The 6,756-nt window shown below is 32.3% G+C and overlaps 1 long non-coding RNA gene across 1 annotated transcript; it reads left to right on the forward strand.

The window, feature by feature from the left end:
* LOC139482084 (uncharacterized) lies at positions 1-5,671 on the forward strand. Its single transcript, XR_011654767.1, has 3 exons — positions 1-88; positions 4,304-4,391; positions 5,022-5,671. It is a non-coding gene; the product is annotated as an uncharacterized lncRNA (long non-coding RNA).
* The last annotated feature ends 1,085 nt before the right edge of the window (positions 5,672-6,756 follow it).

Here is a 6,756-nt window from a genome sequence, read left to right on the forward strand (position 1 = left end):
TTTGTAAAGCAGCACTCGAGGTTTGACAGTATATTACCAAGAAATGCACAAAATATTGAAAAAGAAGGTTTAGAAAATTTAAATAATGGTATGCACACACACTCCCCTGTCAGACTATTATATTTTTGTAAACGCGCCAAACTCATTTCTTCCACAGTGAGACAAGCTTTACAATGTTGATGGTGGTGAAAATCTAGTCCAAATAATTATTACGTCTTGCAAGGCTATTTTATTTCTGGAACGCTTTCCTCTGACGAAGCCGAAATATGAAACCAAATCAACAAGAAGTCTCACATCTATAATAGAACTGAATATAAAATCGAAATGTAAATGGGGAATGTATCAAAAGACCAAAGAGCAGATAGCAGCCAAAGGGCACCAATGGGTCTTCAATGCAACGAGAAAATCCCACAACCCGAGAAGGGGTTCCTAACCAAAGACAAATGGGGGGGGGGGGGTCCAACTACATGTCCCCATTCAATACAATACAATACAATATGCTTTATTTGAAAAAACACTCCGTCACATTGACATGTGAAACAAGAGGTAAATTACAAAATACAATCACATACAATTAAAAAAAAAAAAAAACAACTTAGAAATAAAATATATGGAAAATTACTTTATATTATAATATTTTAACATTATAATATTTTAGTTAACTTTGAAATGAATATAGACACATTTTTAAATAATAAGTTAATATTTGTCAATGACAGTTATACCCAGATAGCAATACTTTGTTGGGCCAACATTGGTGATTGGTTGGCACTGTTGGTGAATAGTTGGCGTTGGCAGCACAACAAGAAACCGACGTTGGCCCAACAAAACTCAGCCAACAGTTATTTTGACACTATTGGCCCCTTGTTGGCCCAACAAAACTCAGCCAACAGTCATTTCGACACCATTGGCCCCTTGTTGGCCCAACGACTTTCCGCCAACTGTCATTTTGGTGTTATTGGCCCAATGTTGGCCCAATATTTTCTTACCAACTGTTATTTAAGTAGCTTGCCCAATGATATTTGACTTACTTTATCCATTGATTCAGTGTAAGATCTTCTGACTGAAACTACTGAACCAATTTTAATCGAACTTTATTTGAATGATTCTAGGTTATCGTAGAGAATATAGATTGTGTTTGAAGGGCATTGAGGACTTAGTAAAAAATTAAATAATAAAGTCTTACCAAATAGGACTATTTTAAACCGTCTGTGCCAAGAGCTAGAAAATTCTTAGTATTTTGAATAATTCAAAAGTTTTTAAAACATTGGCCCAACATAATTTTAAAACTAGACGACGTTGGTAGACTGTTGGCAAATAGTTAACATTGTTGGCAGTTTGTTGGCAAATAGTTAACTTTGTTGGCATACTGATGTTGGGCCAACAAAGACCCAACATGTTGGGCCAACTGAGGGCCGATGAGCAAAATGACGTTGGCCCAACATAGTTTTCCAACGTTGGCCCAACAATGTTGCCAACAGAATGCCAACATTGGCCCAACACATGTTTGCTATCTGGGTAGTCCTTTCATTTTTGCTTAATTCTGATATTTCACATAGTACTCTGGAATATGCTGATTTCTGATATTTTTTAACTAATAAAGAATTGCATTCAAATAAATAATGGAATTCATTGCCAATTGCAGTTAAACACAGATTGCATGTCCTTTCTTCTTTTGGAATGACTTATACCATCTTCCCAGCTCTACTGGGATTTTACATTGCAGCATCTTAATTTTGAAATATATTTACGTTCGAATGGTGTTAATTTTAAAATTCAAATGCATTGATCGTCCAATAAAGAACAATGTAGAAAGGGGGGTTCCAACATGTCCAACCCTCAGACCCTCCTGGATCCCTGCCTGTGAGGCATGCTTTAGCTTGCCATTAATGTATACTAGTTGAGTGATAATGGACGTCATATTAAACTCTTTGATATTAAAAAAGAAACTAAAATAAAAATCATACAAAGGTCACAAAGGCCATAATCTGGCTCCTGACGTGGGAAAAGTGCAAAATGCAGTGGGGATGAAAGCCTTTACTGTAAATTCCTGAAATTACAATTATATAAATCATCTCACATCTTTGCGCATTTCTTGAAATTGGTCATATTAATAAATGCATGAAATATTTTCAGAAAATTTCAATATATAGGCTTTTTAAAAAAAGTCAATCTTGTGCATGATTTATCAATGATTATACTTGCACAATTAACGCATGTTGTTCTCAAAACTAAGAGGTGTCTATGCTATTTATGACAATTTTCATGGTTCAGTGGTTATAGTTAAGTTTTTGTGTTTTGGTCTGTTTTTCTCATACTTTATGCAATAGGTCTACTATATTTGTTGTATGAAATGATTGTAAGGTGAACATGTCTAGTGGGATGATGTCATCTGACCTTGACCTCATTTTCATGGTTCAGTGGTCAAAATTAAGTTTTTGAGTTTTGGTCTTTATCTATTAAATACTATAAGCCATAGGTCAACTGTATTTGGTGTATAGAAATATTTTATGATCTATATGTCAGTGGCACAGGTTTTATTTGACCTTGATCTCATTTTCACGGTTCATTGATCAGTGTTTTTGTGATTTGGTCTATTTTTCTTAAACTATAAGTAATAGGTCAACTATAATTGTTGCATTGAAGCCTTGTTAGCTGTATATGTCTGCCTGGCATGGTTCATCTGACATTGAGGCTTAAATTAAAATATTATTTGTTTGCCCTTTACCGACCGACTCTATAAATTCGTTCCGACTGAAAATCTTTTATTTGTATTTACCAGCAATATTTTGTTTTAATTATTTTTTGTTCTTCCCGAAAATCTTATATTTGTATTTCCTGCTCAAAACTTTTTTACCGGAATCCACAGGTTTTATCTTCCCCGTATAAGGTTAAGTCCATTTGGTATCACGTCAGCGTTTGGCATGAACACTTGCATTTAGAGATTCAAAGCTTTTGATTGAAGTCGATGTTGAAAGTATAACCAACGTTGCCCTTTATACTTGAAGAGCAGGGTTCATTCAAAAAAGTTTGTCCAATACAAAATTATCAACGTGTGTACAAAATATTTTGTTAACGGATGTTGTATCCTATATAACATGTATAAGGATGACGTTTAGTGATTCGTATATCCGGATGATTATGTTATTGCTGCCTATTACCAGCTTTGACATTTTATTTATATCTGAAATGGACCGAAGTCCTGTAAATTGGAGAATAATTGGCAGTAAAATCGCCAAGTTTTCCTTGCAGACCATTTATAAATGCGATGTAAAATATGTGACATTTGAGTTTTAAGTCTTTTAGCTTTTTTTTTATAACACCTGGACACACTCAGTCTCTAGGGTTGTAAATAAAGTAAGATAAATGCTTAGTTTTAGCTCTTTTAACTGGTTGCATGATGACGATGGTGGGAAATGCATCCCAAAAATTTAAAAAAAAAAACAATTCCTGGAAATCCTGAAATCCTGAGCTTAAAAACACCCAATCCCGAAGTCCCGATAAAGGTCCCTACCCCCTTCATAGATTGCACATAGTAAAGCTGTTTCACAAACCATGCTAGGGAGATATATATGATATTAATAAATGTTTCGGTCAAGTTAAGCGTACAAGGTACATGTACGTAGTACAGAATATCAGTGCAAGTTAAAACTCTTTAAAAGTTCCAGGCATATAATTGTTGAAAATATGCTCGAGCCCTATATTTTGATATTTAAAAACAAATAGAAGTGCATATAAATTAACTTCACATTATACATGATAATTTTTTTTCATAACTTCCTGGGACTATTCAGAAACTTTAATAAAAGTAAAGATTAGTAAAATCGATCATTCTTAAAACAAGAGCAAATACAGACAAAAATGATATCATTCAGATATTGTATCTATAAAATAAAATATTATACCTACCTGCCTACCCATGACAAAAAATGTACCAAGCCAAGTTATTTTATGGGAAAGAAAAATAAAATATTTTACCTACCTACCTACCTTGTTTCAAAAAATAGGGTCGGAAAAGGGCAAACAAACAATATTTTAATTTAGGCCTGACCTTATTCTCATGGTTCATTAGTCTTTATTTATTTATCTTGGTTAATGTTAAGTTTATGTGACAGTTGTGATAAAGCTTTATACTTAGGACTATCAACATATTATCAATGATTAGTAAAAGAAGGCGAGACATTTCAGCATGTGCACTCTTCTTATTAAACACACATTAATATACATCATGTACATTAAACAGCAAAAAAAAATATTGATGCAAGATGCCATTCAATAATAACTTTTACTCTTTTATGTATAGGACAAGAACTATAGAAGATACAGAGAAATTATAAACAGCAGAAATGATAGGCAATTTAAAATTTGCAGAAGCAAACTAAACCTAAATGGTAAGGCCACTTTTATTTATTTTTTTAAAGTTGTTGAACTTGAAAGATGATAATCATGATTACTATAAAAATTAAAAGATGTGGTATATTAAATATGAAAACTATCATGGCTTTAAGAAAGCAATTGTAGGCCTGTGACGACCTTCAATAATGAGAAAATCCATACCCTATATTCAAAGTAGGCAGCTATAAAAGACCCAAAGATGAAAAATTGAAACAATCCAACATGTCCAAACTGTAAAACTAATTGCCTAGTTTATTACAAAATAAATTACAAAAAATAAATATAACCGGTATGAAACAACAACAACAACAACCACTAAATTTTAGTGTCAGACTAAACTTACAAAAACTACAGGCTCTGAACTTTGGACAGGCACAATAGGAATATGGCAACCTATGATGTAAATTTCCTGCAAACACAGACTGGACTAATGTAAATCAACTAATTTTTGGCGACTCCTTTATTTTGCGTTTTATACTTTCTAGTCTACATCACAGCTAATTATTTTTCGCAAGGTTCAAGTTTACTTAATGAATTTTAATAAAGAAAGCTACATATGAAAAACATTTATTGCTGTTTCTCTCTCCATTTATAACATTTTATTTGTTTATTTTGTGTATTTATAGGTGATCAGACATCTTGGTTTTCACGATCAATAGGTCATTACTGAAGAGGAAACTTAAAGTTGAAATTTATTTACAAAGTGCATAATTGGATTAATTTGAACTGGAATGTGTGCTTTCCTGCAAAAAAGAAACAGGAAATTTCATCATTATCACATGATAATGCCAATAAACCAAATGGAGTTCTATCATAGATACACAAAAACACTATTGCATAAAAGCAACAACATATTATATATATTATTCGAAAGAAAGGAGAATGCAGAACAAATACTATTTTGTTGTTGAAAAAAGGAACACCAGTTTTATCCACTCATTTACATCGCTCCCTCATATCAAATATACGGAAGAAGATCATTGAAGAACAATTTGCAAAAATGTTTTCTCTTAGAATTGAAGGAAAATGTTAAGTGAATGGAATAATGTATTCACTGAATTCTTGCGTAGTGGATTGAAAACTGTACACAAGCTGAAACAGAAGAAAATTTTAATTTAAAATAACACGAAAAGTGTATATTTTATTATTTAATCTGCAAATATATAAACAAATTCTTTAGAACACCACAAATGGTATGACATTCAAATTGGTTGCTTATTAATGTATTGCATTGAAACAATTACATGAATTACAAAGAAAACAGAATCATTTGCTACAAATTTTTGTTATAAATCATAGTTAAATTTTATAAAAAGTATGAACAATACCTAGATCTAAACAGTCAGACTTTATCAATTTTCAATGTCATTAAAATGTTGAGTCAAACATTTATGAAAGTTTTGAATATCATTTGCATCAACTATACAGTCTTGTAATAATTATATTCATACTGTTTGTATACATGGTATAGCGAAGAAATGTTTAACAAGAACAAATAAGGGAAATTTGATGTTCAGAAATTTCTTTAGAGGAAATTTGAAGAACAATGATTTCATTAGAGGAAATTTGTTGTCTTGAAGGAAATCTTTTTCCCTTGAGGAAAAAACAATTTCCCTTTGAGGACAAATCTTTTTCCTTTAGGGAAATTTGATTTCCCTTGAGGAAAACAACTATTCCTCTAAGGAAATTGTTGAAAAAAGGGGCATAACTTTTTCAACAGTGGTGCTAGAGCCAAACAATTTTAGGACAAATATCAGGGAACCAATACCAACCAAGTTATCAACTTCATTTTGACTTAACTCCAAAAATAAAGGTGAACAACTTTTGCACTCAGCGGAATTGCAAACTTGTCCCGGAGACAAATCTGCTTTTCTGAGATGTTTTACAAGGTTCCAAAAATGTGTTATCCCCTACAGCTTTCCATCCAGCTAAGGCAGAAGTATATTCTCTTTTATTCTCATATATCCAGTATTTGCAACAAATTGTAATTTTTCTGAAGAAAAAAATTCAAATGGAAAATAATGTTTGTATTGTACATGTTGTAATATAGTATGTTCCCATGGGAAGAAAAATTGTTCCTATGTGAAAAAAAATTGTTCCCATTGGAAGAAAAATTGTTCCCATGGGAAGAAGATTTGTTCCCATGGGAAGAAAAATTGTTCCCATGGGAAGAAAATTTGTTCCCATGGGAAGAATTAATTCCCATGGGAACTTTTTGTATTCATCTTTTCCCATGGGAACTTTAAAGTTCCTATGGGAACTCTAAACTTCCCATGGGAAAAGTAATTTTTCCCATGGGAACTTCCAATGTTCCCATGGGAAATTCTAATATTCCCATGGGAATTATCAAATTTCCCATGG

Source organism: Mytilus edulis, chromosome 7 (genome assembly GCF_963676685.1).
Source record: "Mytilus edulis chromosome 7, xbMytEdul2.2, whole genome shotgun sequence".
NCBI lineage: Eukaryota > Metazoa > Mollusca > Bivalvia > Mytilida > Mytilidae > Mytilus > Mytilus edulis.